We start from the raw sequence: 13,895 nt of genomic DNA, 5'->3' as shown, positions 1-13,895 counted from the left end.
TGTCCTCCAGATAACAGAGTTTTAAAAACATTAAGTGACTTGCCTCAAATCTCACAGCTGATCACTTGTTACACCCCTGTTTAAAATTATTCCAGGGGCACCTGAGTGGCTCAGTCTGTTAAGTCTCCAACTTTGGCTCCGGTCATGATCTCACGGTTAGCTCGTGGGTTCAAGCCCCGAGTGGGGCCTTGTGCTGACAGCTCTGAGCCTGGAGCCTGCATCGGATTCTGTGTCTCCCTCTCTCTCTCTCGAAAATAAATAAATATTAAAGTAAATAAATAAGGAAATAAATAAATAAACTATTCCCTGGTTCACCATACATTTTAAGACAAAGTGCTTCCTGGCCCCACCCTCTCACTGGTCCACCCTCTCAATGGCTCCACCCCTTTCCTGGCCCCACCCTCTCAATGGCCCCATCCCTTCCCTGGCCCCACCTCTCAATGGCCCCACCCCTTCCCTGGCCCCAACCTCTCAATGGCCCCACCTCTCAATAGCCCCACCCTCTCAATGGCCCCACCCTTTGCTTGGCCCCACCTTCTCACTGGCCCTGCCTTCAAGGACTCTCCGGTCCTTCATATACTTGTAGCCCAGCCCATCTCAGCTCTGGTGGGGTTTCCCACCTGGTGCCCATCTGTACCTGCCCTGCTTCCAATGGCATGCCCTGCCATGCAGAGGCAGCTGGGGCAAAGAGTCCTGCAGAGCAGGGGGTCATAGCTGGGGTCATAGCTGGGGACACTGGCTGTGCTGGGTGAGTCTTGGGGCCCCCTGGGATCCAGCTCCCTCCCCTGCGGAAGGGAAGCCGGGACTAGCCCACCTCGAGGGCTGACTCCTACACGTCCACCCTCTAGCGCTGACACCAGATCCACAGCACTGTTCAGCCGCACGGCACCCAAGGCCCCAAAGCCTTCTCGGCTCACCCCTTCCCCCCAACTTCCTTTTACTCCTTTTTTCTAATAGCATGTCAACTGAAACTAAAACTGGGTTCCGGGGGAAAATCATTTCCCATTATCAATACTGTTTAAAGCTTAAGAGTATTTCATGAAAGTTCTTTTCAATGAAGAAATTTTCTTTTTTGTTTTAAATGTTTTATTTATTCTTGAGAGAGAGAGAGAGAGCACAAGCAGCAGGGGGCACAAGCAGCAGGGGGAGGGAGGCAGGCACAGAGAGGGAGACACAGAATCTGAAGCAGGATCCAGGCTCCGTCCGAGCTGTCAGCACAGAGCCCAAGGCGGGGCTCGAACCCAAGACCTGTGAGATCATGACCGGAGCTGAAGTCCAACACTCAACCTACTGAGCCACCCAGGCGCCCCAGAAATTTTATTTTCTTGAGTGAAGATGGCGAATGAATGAATGAGTGAAAAATATAAACGTGTCCTTTGGAACTTAGTTGAAATGGATGCATTCCCTGATATCCTTAAGTCCCTTGTTATTCGGTGACACAATATCTAGTAATTTTGCCCATCACAACTGTAACTAAATAATTATGCCTGCAACTATTTACATCCACCTATCCAGCTAGAATATAAACTCTATTTCTCTTCTGATTGTTTTATCCTGAGCACCTAGTACAGTGGGTGACACAGCACAGAGCCTCAAGAAGTGTTTGTTGGATGAACAAACAGCCAATCTCATCGTGGCTCTCCAGTGTGGCTGGTCTGCGGGCCAACCGTAGAGGCCTCCGCTGGGAATTTTGAGACATGCGAATTCCAGGGCCTCATTGTAGCCTTATTGAGTCAGAATTGTTGGGGGTGGGGTAGCCCAGCAATCTGTGTTCTGATAAGGCCTCCATGTGACTCTGATGGCTTACACAAGGGTTCTGGTGAAATAGGTTAAGGCTTAGCACAAGACCCTATCCCATAAGGGATCTGAACAATAGGGGAAACACAAAGGAACGTAAACTTTGGCAAACCCAGAGGGAAGGAGAGAGAGGGTAAGTGCCTGGCGAAGACTGGGGCTGCCTGGGCACAAAGGACCCTCCCCCTGCCCCCACAGCATTCATTTGAGGACGAATTCTGGGCCCCAACAAGCTAATAGTGTTGAGGCGGGAGACTGTCCCCATGCACGTGACTCATGTCCTGGCCTCAGAACGTCTGTTTGTTGGACTAACAGAGTGTGGTGGGTCCGGACATGTGAGCCGTTCATGGGAAGGACTGCTGAGCACTGAAAAAAGTATCCTGGAATTTGCTTTCTTCAGTCTGAGAAATAAGGCACCGCTTTTGAGTATGAGTCGGCTATAAGGATGACTGTTACTAATTTAAAATGTTTCCTCCCTCGGGCACCCGGCTCAATTAATTAAGTGTCTGACTTCAGCTCAGGTCATGATCTCACGGTTTATGGGTTTCAGTCTCACTTTGGGCTCTGTGCTGACAGCTCAGAGCCTGGAACCTGCTTCGGGTTCTGTGTCTTCCTCTCTCTCTGCCCCTCCCCTGCTTGTGCTCTGTCTCTCTCTCAAAAATAAATAAACATCAAAGAAATAAAATGTTTCCTCCCTCAACAGCTATTAGGTGGCTCCCCCAAGTCCTGCCTAGTGGTCTGGGGACTCCTGGGGCAAGATTGTCCACATTGGTTCCATATTCTCTTTTTCCAGAATTAGTTATCTTTAAAAATTATTTAGAAATTTTGACTTACAAATTACACATTTTACGATGCTTACAATTATTTAGGACTCGTACGAGTATGAAAGAGTGAATGGAGGGCTGCCTGGATGGCTCAGTCGGTTACGTGTCCGACTTTGGCTCAGGTCATGATCTCATGTTCATGGGCTCGAGCCCCACATCAGGCTCTGGGCTGACAGCTCGGAGCCTGGAGTCTGCTTCGGATTCTTTGTATCCCTCCCTCTCTGCCCCTCCCCTGCTTGTGGTCTCTCTCTCTCTCTGTCTCTGTTTCTCTCTCTCAAAAATAAATAAACATTAAAATAATTAAAAAAAAAAAAAGACAAGTGCTTGACTATAGCTGGGCATTGTTGGGTCCACCAAATCCTAAGTTTATAGCAGCAATATGTCATAGCATGGTGGTAAGCTGAGATCAGAGAAGGGGACTTCTCAAGGAAGCTACATGAATAGAGGGTCAAGACTCCCACATCACCAACTGCTGTGTAGCCTCCATCTTTGCTCATGATTATGACCTTGCGGGTCTTCCCGACAGCCCACTAGGTGGGAGAGAGAATTTAAAACGGGATAGAGAAGCAAAATGCCAAGTATCAAGTTTTATTTCTTTTTTTTTTTTAATTTTTTTTTTCAACGTTTATTTATTTTTGGGACAGAGAGAGACAGAGCATGAACGGGGGAGGGGCAGAGAGAGAGGGAGACGCAGAATCGGAAACAGGCTCCAGGCTCTGAGCCATCCGCCCAGAGCCTGACGCGGGGCTCGAACTCACGGACCGCGAGATCGTGACCTGGCTGAAGTCGGACGCTTAACCGACTGCGCCACCCAGGCACCCCTCAAGTTTTATTTCTAAGAGAAGTACCAGCTGGAGCACCCACAGTGCTTTGGGAACAAAAGTCAAACTTCTTTTGCATTGTCTTTCCAGTCTTTTTCATTATCTGAACTGCTCTGTTGAATCTGCAAAATTAATTTCTGTTCGTGAAAATGTTCTTCCTGAAATATTAAGTCTGTTTCCAGTGAGTAAAAAAAAAAAAAAAACAAAAACAAAACTTTTTTTTTCAAAAAATTTTTTAACGTTTTATTTATTTTTGAGACAGGGAGAGACAGAGCATGAACGGGGGAGGGTCAGAGACAGGGAGACACAGAATCCGAAACAGGCTCCGGGCTCCGAGCTGTCAGCACAGAGCCCGATGCGGGGCTCGAACTCACGGACCGCGAGGTCGTGACCTGAGCCGAAGTCGGCCGCTTAACCGACTGAGCCACCCAGGTGCCCCATCTTTTTTTTTCAAATGAGCCAAAGGAAAGTCAGTGCCTGAGACAGTGAGCTTTTTGGACCCACTATTATACTAATAACCATTTTTTCATAAGCGTATTTAGTCCCTATGAGCGCATCCTGGATTCCATTGCAAATGGCTTGATGACCACGGCAATGTCTTCTCATGAAGACCCAAGGCTTTATTCTAAGTGCCTCCGTAGATTCCGCTCAGCCAGCAGGCTGGATCATGCCTGTAACAGATGTTCTGGCTTCCCCTGGCCGAGGACTTCAGTCCCCTCCCAGGAGATGAGACATTCATCCCTTGGACACCAGAAGCACCTTCCTGATTTCATCAGGCGAGATGAGGTATTTGTCTGGAGGATGACCCCAATGTCATGGCTGAAGCAAACAAATCAAACGTACATACTTAGTAACTGCACGAACTGTCTATGCACGGTTGAAAAAATTATACTAGATTTAAAATAGCACCTGCTTCTCTTGATGAGCCAGAAATTCCTCAAAACTGATTTTGTAAAGGGAAAGATAAAGTAATCTCCGTAAGAAATCTTCATGTTCTGGAGAAGGGAACCAAATCGGAGGAGTGGAGAACAGTGTCTATGATTTCTCAAAAAACAAAAAAACAAAAAAACAAAAAACACTTTAAAATTAAAGCCTCAAAGTACAAAAAAAGCCCTTACTAAAACATACGGTCAACATATTTCTTTTGTCTGATCTAATCAGTGCTCCTCAAAATCTAACATGAATGTGAAGCGCCTATGGATGTTGTCACAAGGCAGATCCTGATTCAGAAGGTCTCAGATGGGGCCCCAGATTCTGCATTTCGAACCAGCCCCAAACACTACAGGTGCTGCTGGCCCGTGGCTCACGCTTTGAGCACCAAGATGCACACCATTCTCAAAACAATGTTTCTCCAAGGACAGTCAGTGGACAATGTGTATGAGAATGTCATCTGTTAAAAAACAGAGTCCCATGTTCACCTGTTTACTAAATCTGGAGTCCGGGGCTGAAGCCCGGGAATCTGCATTTGAACAGACTGCTCACATGAATCTTATCGATGCTGAAGCTTGAGAAGGGACACTGTTTCATGGATAAGCGGTGAACTGGGGATAAGAAAGAAACTTGTATGGGGAAGGCTTTGGCTGTGGTAAGGAGACTGTTGCGTAGGTACCAGGAAGGGAAGGTGCCAAGCACTTAAGCAGGTGAGGACATTCATAGACTGGCAGGTGCAAAGCCACTCAGGAGGCTACATCATAGGGAAGGAACTCTAGAAGCATTTCCGATGATAGGATGCTGTTCTAATTGCTTTGCTAAATTAGACTTTAATTCTGAGTATCGAGCACGTGTTCCTCATTTAAAAAATAATGATTTGGGAAAACGTCGCAGAACTTTTTTTATTTTCTTATCTTTCACTGACTCACATGATAATTTTAGAGGAGTTTTGCATCATTTATGTGGATTCTCAGTCGGTGGCGGGTCCTAGCCTTTAAGCTTTTACGTATTTCCAGGTCTCAGTCCCCATCTCTTTGATGGAGGAGAAGACAATTTGCAAACGAATGCTAACATTTACCAAGTTCATTACTTCTCAAAAAAAAAAAACCTGTTAAAGATTTTACTTATTTGGTCATGATGACAGCTAATATTTGCAATGCACTTATTATGCCCTTGGAATCGTGACAGGTAAATTTACAATCGCAGTTAATCCTAAACATGAGATATGTGCCATCCACTGATTTTTCCTCCATCATAAATGTTCATTGATTCGTGAAAGATGGGGCTGTTCGTTTGTAAGGTGGTACCAAGTAAAATCATTTGCTGCCTTCACCAGTTTCACCTCCTCCAAGGTGACATGATGATTTTCTGCGAGACAAGCTTAAAAGCCAAGAGATCACATTTGGCTTTTCTTTAAAAAAATTTTTTTAATGTTTATTGATTTTTGACAAAGAGAGAGAAAGCGAGAACGCGAGCAGAGGAGGAGCAGAGCGAGAGGGAGACACAGAGTCTGAAGCAGGCCCCAGGTTCCGAGCTGTCGGCAAAGAGCCCGAAGCAGGGCTCGAACCCACAGACCGCGAGATCGTGATCTGAGCCGAAGTCGGACGCTCCACCGACTGAGTCACCCAGGCGCCCTGCATTTGGCTTTTCTTAAGCAACATTCACTTTTCTATGTAGTGCAGGGCAGTTTTGCCAAACACACGCACTCACTCTGGGCCAGGGCATCTGGGTTTGGTCAAAGTTGTAGGGAACAAGCAAACCTGGCTTTGGCAACCTGGGAGGTTTCTCTGAAAGGGAGGAAGAGAGAGCGCGCACCAAGGGTGATGCACTGGCCAACGACCTGCCGGCAACGCTGGCTCCTCCAGCTCACTGGGGGATGATAATGGTATATATCTCAGATTTAGGGTTAATTGCAATTATAAACTTAATTCGCTTGCACAGTTGCAAGTGCCTAATAAACACCACCCCGACTCATCTCTTGCGCACCGCACTTGTGATGTCGGCAAACCCTGTGGATAACCTCTTTGCAATCTCTCCAGACTCCTCTGCCCTTCCTATCCCTCACCTCTCTGACTTGCACGCTCCCTCACCTGGATTACACAGGAGCCACCCAATCACCGTCTGCTGTTTCTTCCTGTGGTCTGCTCGCATTGCAGCATCTAGAATGAGCCTCCTAAAAAGAAAAAGAAAAAAAAAGATCATCTCCCTCTTCTCAAAAAATCCTCTGAAGACTACCCATTTCACTTAAAGTGAAAGGTCCTACAATGATCTGATCCTGCCTCACCTCTGACCTCACCTCCTCCTACCCTCCCCTATGTTCTGTGTAGCCTCCTCAAGCTCAGGCTAGCCCCAGGATATTTGCACTTCCCTTGTCTGAAATGCTCGTCCCCTCATATCCACGTGGTCCAATTCTTTACCTCCCTCATATTTTTTTTTGAAAACCACCTTCTCAGTGAGGCCATTTTTGACAAGCTTTCTTCCACCCTTAACATATCCATTGCATTTATTTGTCTTGTGTTTATCATCGTAAGACATGCCGCATGATTTGTTCATTTATCTGAACCATTACGTTTCCCCTGACTAGGACAGAAGCTTCATGAAGGCAGATATTTCCTATGTTTTGTTTACTGCTGTATCCCACAATATGTGGCTTCTAGTAGGCCCTCGATACTATAACTGTTGAATGAATGAATTTGTGTTTTTCCTACAATCTTACATTTGTACATCCATTTTTTTTCTCCTTTCTTGTTTTTTTTTTTTTTTTTTTGGCTTGAGCTTTTATTTTAGTTTTTTTATTTGTTACCATCTACTTGTTTGGAAGAGGTAGTATTCTCTACACTCTATTTCTGTTCCTAGAGTAGCTAACATCTCAATTTTAATTTTTAACTTTACTGTGCATAAATTTAACTGGATGTAGTCAGAATCCAATTAAGAATCTAATCACAATCTTAACCCTGCAGAACAATATTGTTTTTACCTTTAAGCGACTCACTTCAAGCTGGCTTCCTGGATCATCTCACTACTTAATTATTTTTATGAGATGTGAATGTTCAACAAAAAACTAGCTGTTGTCGTTAAAAAAATAAAAAGAAAGGGAAAAAAAGGAGGAGACGAAACAAAGAGAAGAGCACCCATCCGTCCAGATGCTCACCTTTGCTGCCTTAGGTTGCAGCCCAATACCCTAACCTTTGTCTTTGACCTTGAACCTTTAATTTCACCTCATCAGGTACAAGTAAAAAGCAAATAAGAATGTCGTATATTTGCTACATATGCATTCCTTGATTTTCTCTTTTTCATTTAACTTTATGTGTAGTCTTTTAAAATGAAAAATGCCTAGGGGCACCTGGGTGGCTCATTGGTTAAACTTTGGCTGACTTCCTTTCAGGTCATGATCTCTCCGTTCATGAGTGAGTTGGAGCCCCTCATAGGCATCAGACAGTCTGCTGTCAGCACAGGGCCTGCTTCAGAGCCTCTGTTTCCCTCTCTTCCCCTCCCCTGCTTGGGTGCATGCACTCTCTCTCTCTCTCAAAAAAAAAAAAAAATTTTTTTTTTAATGTTTATTTTTGAGACAGAGAGAGACAGAGCATGAACGGGGGAGGGTCAGAGAGAGAGAGGGAGACACAGAATCTGAAACAGGCTCCAGGCTCTGAGCTGTCAGCACAGAGCCCAACGCGGGGCTCGAACTCATGGACCGCGAGATCACGACCTGAGCCGAAGCCGGACGCTTAACCGACTGAGCCACCCAGGCACCCCTCTCTCAAAACTATTTTTAAAAATAAATGAAATGAAATGAAAAATGCCTGTCTGAGTCTTTTACTAGAATTCAGTCCATTCCTATGTAACGGACCTATCGGCAACTCCGTGTTATCCTTTCCATCTTTGTGACTTTAATTTATTTCACTTTTTTTTGTCCTTTCTATTCTTCTTTTTATAAGTTATTGCTTTCCCCCTATTTTCTTCTCTTTTCCGAAGTCCTATTCTGTTTTTCTATTGGGCCAAAAAAAAAAAGGTTATCACCTCTGTCCCGATATTCATAATCCAACCTTTACCTTTTTTTTTTTTTTTTTTACCGTTGCAATATAACGAACACTGCCAAATAGGGCCAACACCCACCACGTGTGCACACCTGGGCGACAGGGGGCCTGAGAAGCGGAAATAGGAAGTAAAGGGCAAAACTGAATTTTTTCCTGTCCCTTCTAAACGTCCTTGTCACCTATTTCTCATTAATTCTTTTCTGTTTAAAATTCTTTCATTGATCTGGTTCCACCCCTTATAAAGGTAAGGACTGGAGAGTCATCCAGAAGCCAGATCCTAGGCAAGAGTGCAATGTCCTGGGAGACCGGGGCAGGCGAGACGGGCGCGGGGCAGGCTGGGTAATACAGCTCCGTGAGGCCGATCGCAGAACATGTCTTGCCCCCGCCTCCTCCCTTGGTTACTGGTCCAGCCAGGCTGTGAGAGAGAAAACCGCCCACCGTGTGACTGCAGAATCCCACGGCATCCCAGTCAACTGCTAACCATGAAGTGGATTTTCTTCCAGGTTTGTTTTTTTTTCCTTGCATTCACATTCATTCAGAATTTTGACTCATTTACTGTGTGGCTTTGAACTCGTTACATAACTTCTCCGACTCTCACCTTCTCTTCTGAAAACTGGATATATAAATAGCACTAACCTCACAAAGCTGTAAAGAAGGCAAGGCAGGGGCGCCTGGGTGGCGCAGTCGGTTAAGCGTCCGACTTCAGCTCAGGTCACGATCTCGCGGTCCGTGAGTTCGAGCCCCGCGTCAGGCTCTGGGTGGATGGCTCAGAGCCTGGAGCCTGTTTCCGATTCTGTGTCTCCCTCTCTCTCTGCCCCTTCCCCCATTCATGCTCTGTCTCTCTCTGTCCCAAAAATAAATAAACGTTGAAAAGAAGGCAAGGCAGGTACAGCGTTTGGTATAGACACTAACAGAGTAAACACTCGGTAGATGTTAGTTTTTTTCTCTTCCTTTTCTGCTGCTGCTTTTCCTTCTTTTCCCTGCTTCTTCCTCCACCATCATGGTGATATAGCCTTTCTCAGCTTGCTGACCTTGTACCTGATAGACTGGTGAAGACAAAAAGAGATCAGGACCATAAATATCATCTCTGTAAACCACAGGCTCCCAAATTTATTCCTAGTATGTTAAACGCCACAGATTTGCAATGCAGAAGACCAAATGTTTTTGCAGTCACCACCATGTCCACAGGAGCTACGTGGATTCTAGAGGAAATACGAAAGTATTTAAGATAACATCCCCTCCCTTTACTTCTAATAATTGGGCCCCTACGTTATTTCACAGGAACATTCCAGATACCAAGTCATACTCTCAGATTAAGGAATTAAACATTGTGTTATTGGCTCAGACACAGAAAATAAAACATCAGAACCTATTAGCCAGTCCAGAAGCAAGCCCTTGTGCATGTGGGGATTTAGTTAATGAAAACCATGGCATTTCAAATCAGTGATGAAAGAAAGTTCAATAGTGTTGAGAAAACTGGCCACACATATAGCTAAAACAAATAAAAGCCCCTTAACTACCTCACCCTATGCAAAAAAAGTAGGCTTTATATGGGTTAGAGTTAAGAACAAAACATGTTCAAAGAAAATGTAAGTGAATCAGGTATTTGAGGCCCCAGACCAAAGTTAGTGCCACAAAGCTGCAATCATTTACTGTTAGTCACGTGTCTGCAGGTCATCTGGGCCGTTCTGTCCCTCTGGGCCAGGTGTGGCTGATCTCAGCCTGGCTCGCTCATGAGACTGAGGTCAACTGGCAGGTGGGCTGGGCCTTACAGAGCGGCATGACCTTACCCGCGTGTTTACCGGTTGGCTGGATATTGGCAGGGGTGGGGGCAACGAGGCCACGGCCTCCCATCTAGCACTGGGCCAGCCTGGACGTTTCACATGGCAGAGGTGGGGTTTTAAGAGAGAGCAAATGGCGTACACGGTCACTTCTACCGCATTCCATTGGCCAGCGCGGGTCACGAGTGCGGAAACAGGTCAATTTCTTGACGGGGGCAGTGGGCGAAGCTGCAAAGTTGCATTGCAAAGGGAATGGATACAAGGAGTGAAAACCTGTGGCCATTTTTGCAACCTTCTAGGACATCAACTTATTTTTTATTTTTATGCTTTCAGGACTGATTGCAGAAAAATTTAAAACTTAGGCACAGTGCAAGATCCTATAAAGTTAGAAAAGCAATGTCATATTGAGAAAAATGTGAGTTACGAGCAGTGTTTATAGCAGAAAAACTCCAAGTCTCTCTCTCTCTCTCTGTCACAGCAGACAGACAGACACACACACACACACACACACAATAGTAGGCTTTAAAAAAAGAAACAAAATAAATAGTAAGCAATGTTGTTAATAGAGGAAACGGATTGATAATGTTAGAAGTTTTTGATCAGTGTTAAAAGAGACTAGCATTGTAGGAAATGCCTTCGCTTATTGTTTGGATTTTCCTTTAATTTGGTTGGATGTTTTGTCTTGTTTCCCGAGGGAGCAATACCCTAGGCTAGGACTGTGTGGAATGCACCTCCCAGCAGACAGCCGGCTTGCAAGGGCACTGGGGGACACAGAGCTTGTGGGTCTGTCTGCAAGAGGCAGGCCGGCCAGATGCGGTGGTGTGGCCTCGAGGCTCCTTACCTGCTGTGTAAGTCTGAGCCCCTCCAGAACACAAATGGATTTATCTGGCATATGAATTTTATTATATTTATTTATATGAGCTAATCTACTAAAGTTTTACTTAAGTTCCTATAATTCGTAAAAATTAGAAGGCACTTAGTTTGAGGGGGAAAGGAATCTGTTTGCTCAAACTACACCCACAAAGAGGGAGTGGGAACAGACCTACAGTTCCCTGGGGATAGAAAGAAGCAAGTAAGGTAACCACTCTCCCCTCCCCCCCCCCCCAAAAAGCCTAGTTTGAAAAGAAGAGATCATTTTTGTGAGATGATGTCTTTTTGTGTGACAAAAAGAGACAAGAGAAAGAAAAGGGGAGGGGAGGGCAGGAGGAGAAAAGAAAGGAAGAAAGGAGGAAGGAAGAAAGGAAGGAAAAGAAGGAAGGAAGGGAGGAAATGGGACCCCACTTCAGGAAAGAAAATACATATCACTCATCATATGTGCTAAATAATGAAATTCAACCCGGGACATTTGAAGACCTAATTGGCTTAACCAAGCCATTCCTGAATCAGGCAGCGCCCCACCTAGCAAGTGGAGGGAAGTCCTGAGAAATGGTAGAAAATGGAAGGTTTTTAGAGACAGACGGTAAGGAACGATTGTTCCAGACCAGGCAGTTTGCTAGGAAGGAAGGCAAGGTGTCTTCTCACACAGATTCCCTGATCTTTCTTTGGGAGATGGAGAGGACCCAGTGCCCCCAGTTGCCACTGATGGAAAGAAAATTTTTCCTGACTGACTGGTTGAGGCCAGGTTTCTTGGGCAAGATGGAAACTGCGGTCAGAAGGGGTTTTAAGCCCCTGGGGTTTGGGAACTTGGTCTAAGTGACACCATTTGGGGCCTGGGGTTTTCTCTACTTTAACATATGTTAAATTCCTGGTGCATTGCTATGTAAATGCTTGTCTGGATTCTGAGTCTTAAAGTATGTGTATTTACATTTTGTTTAAAGTGTAACTGGCTGGGAGTATGGTTTCCATACCTCCCCACCGTCAAGCACATCGTCTGTAATGATTACATTTTTAAATCATGTTTTCTCTTTTCCCCCACTAGTGAAAACCCAAGCAAACAGTTAAGTGATTTTTTAAAGTGTGATCATGTAGGAACTTGTATCCATTTCCAGACATGACCCAGTATTTTAAAACGACTCCAGGCGTAATACCTATCAAATAGGGCGCTGGTTTGCTTTCAGTTAGAATAATAACAATACATGTAAATTCTACAGTCTTTACTTGGTGTGAAAACTACAGAAGACTAACGAAAACACGCCAGCATTCTTTACATTTTCCGAGGGCGTGAGGTTTCATCTTGACACAAGCATGAACTTCTCCCCGAATGAAAGCACTCGTGATTGCCCCAAATCACACACATCAACTCAGGCTCCCTGGATTACTTACAGAACAGGTACTTGTTACTGTTCAGTGTTGTAGATTAGCTGTCGGCTTACTGCTTTTAATGACTCCCCAGGGGTGGAGTTGGGCTACTTTTGTTCTGTGCTAAATCCATATTTTCTGAATACTTCTTCTGAGTGCTCTTTTAGGACTGAACTCTGGAAGGGACAGAAGCTGGAGTTTTGGAAAGAAAGAGAAGTGGCATTGGAACTATTACGTCCTGTTGATTTGTGATTTACAAAAAGGAGGGGGGGAAGGTGCACCCCTTATTCTTCAGGAGTTGAGAAGTGTCATCAAGCATCAGAACAGGGGCCACACATCAGACCGGAACAGGTTCTCACACCATGCTGCCTGAGTCTTCTTCCAGAGAATGTTCCTGCAAAGAGCGTCCTCAGCCTCAGCCAGTCTGATGAACTCAGCTGCTTGAGAAGTTGTGAAGGATGGGGTCAGAATCCTTACAGAAGTTTCTCGTTGAGAGGGGCTTCCAAAGCCCCCGCAGCCACGAACTTCCCCTTAGAGGTCTGATCCCTTTAATGAGGGCGTACCACCGTCAGGTAGATTTTCTCCCTTGGCTTTGTTGAAACTGCTCACCTCCGGCATGCACCACGGAGCTAATGTGCTGCACCTTCTATCGCCCTTGCATCACCTGTCTGTCCTTTGGCAGCCTGGGCACATGCGGAAAGAGCCATCCACAGCACCTGCCGCCCCAAGAACCCCTCCGATTGAGGAAGCCAGGAACCTGGGTGGTGCAAGTGGTTTATCCTATTTGCAGCCAAATGTTAACACCTGATAAAGCCAAAAGGTGACTATCGTGCCTTTTGTTTGGGGAATACTTACCGAGTAAGTTCATTCCAGCAGAAACCTGAGCAAAGGTGACTCTTGGATCCTTCTGCAGTCTGTCCTCTGGCAAAAGTTTCCCACTTCCCAGAGCTCCTTTGCGGAAAGGATCGATCAGCACCTCGGTCAGTCTGAAGGCAGATTTTTCTCAAGGATGGCGGCACTTTCTGGAGTTTTCGTGGGTACAGCCAGTGACTGCTTAACCTGGATTCACAAACTACGTCTTCTTGGTCCCCAACCATGGGGGATCACCTGGGCTCCTGAGCTGGCTAGAATCACACCCCAGACAGGAGAAGGAGGTTTCCCAGCCAAGTCTAGCCGGCGCTCAAGGCCATGTTAGCTTTTCACACAGCGAGCTGGGAAGAGCTGGGATAGCCTGAAGCTTTGTTTTTAGACGTAAGCTCAGGACTTTCTGGGGAGGTACCACAGAAAGACAAGGCCCCGCCCATCAAAGAGTCAATAAATAACTTTTAAAATTAACTTTGTGGGCTGTCCTCCAGCTTCCAACGCTTTTACAGACTACGGCCTCTCGACTACCCAGTACAATGACTAAATAAAGGCAAATATCTTTCTCCCTGAGATCCTTTTCTGGGATCATAACAGTTCCTCATCCTTGAG

General features: G+C 45.6%; 1 long non-coding RNA gene across 4 annotated transcripts; it reads right to left on the bottom strand.

The window, feature by feature from the left end:
* Positions 1 to 3,201: 3,201 nt before the first annotated feature.
* Positions 3,202 to 13,692, bottom strand: LOC106976250 (uncharacterized). 4 transcript variants are annotated; one of them, XR_003419259.2, is made up of 6 exons: positions 13,278 to 13,692; positions 6,460 to 6,542; positions 6,080 to 6,156; positions 5,299 to 5,458; positions 4,349 to 4,474; positions 3,202 to 4,258 (listed from the first exon to the last, which is right to left on the bottom strand). It is a non-coding gene; the product is annotated as an uncharacterized LOC106976250 (long non-coding RNA). The 4 variants fall into 4 exon arrangements; XR_003419258.2 differs by lacking the exon at positions 6,080 to 6,156 and having other exon boundaries at positions 13,278 to 13,690; XR_008298271.1 differs by lacking the exon at positions 6,080 to 6,156 and having other exon boundaries at positions 5,299 to 5,401; positions 13,278 to 13,690.
* Between the last annotated feature and the right edge of the window lie 203 nt (positions 13,693 to 13,895).

The sequence above is a fragment of the Acinonyx jubatus genome, chromosome B2 (assembly GCF_027475565.1).
Source record: "Acinonyx jubatus isolate Ajub_Pintada_27869175 chromosome B2, VMU_Ajub_asm_v1.0, whole genome shotgun sequence".
Taxonomy (NCBI): domain Eukaryota; kingdom Metazoa; phylum Chordata; class Mammalia; order Carnivora; family Felidae; genus Acinonyx; species Acinonyx jubatus.
Note: the sequence above shows the minus strand (reverse complement) of the source record. Positions and strands in the feature narration are given on the sequence as shown.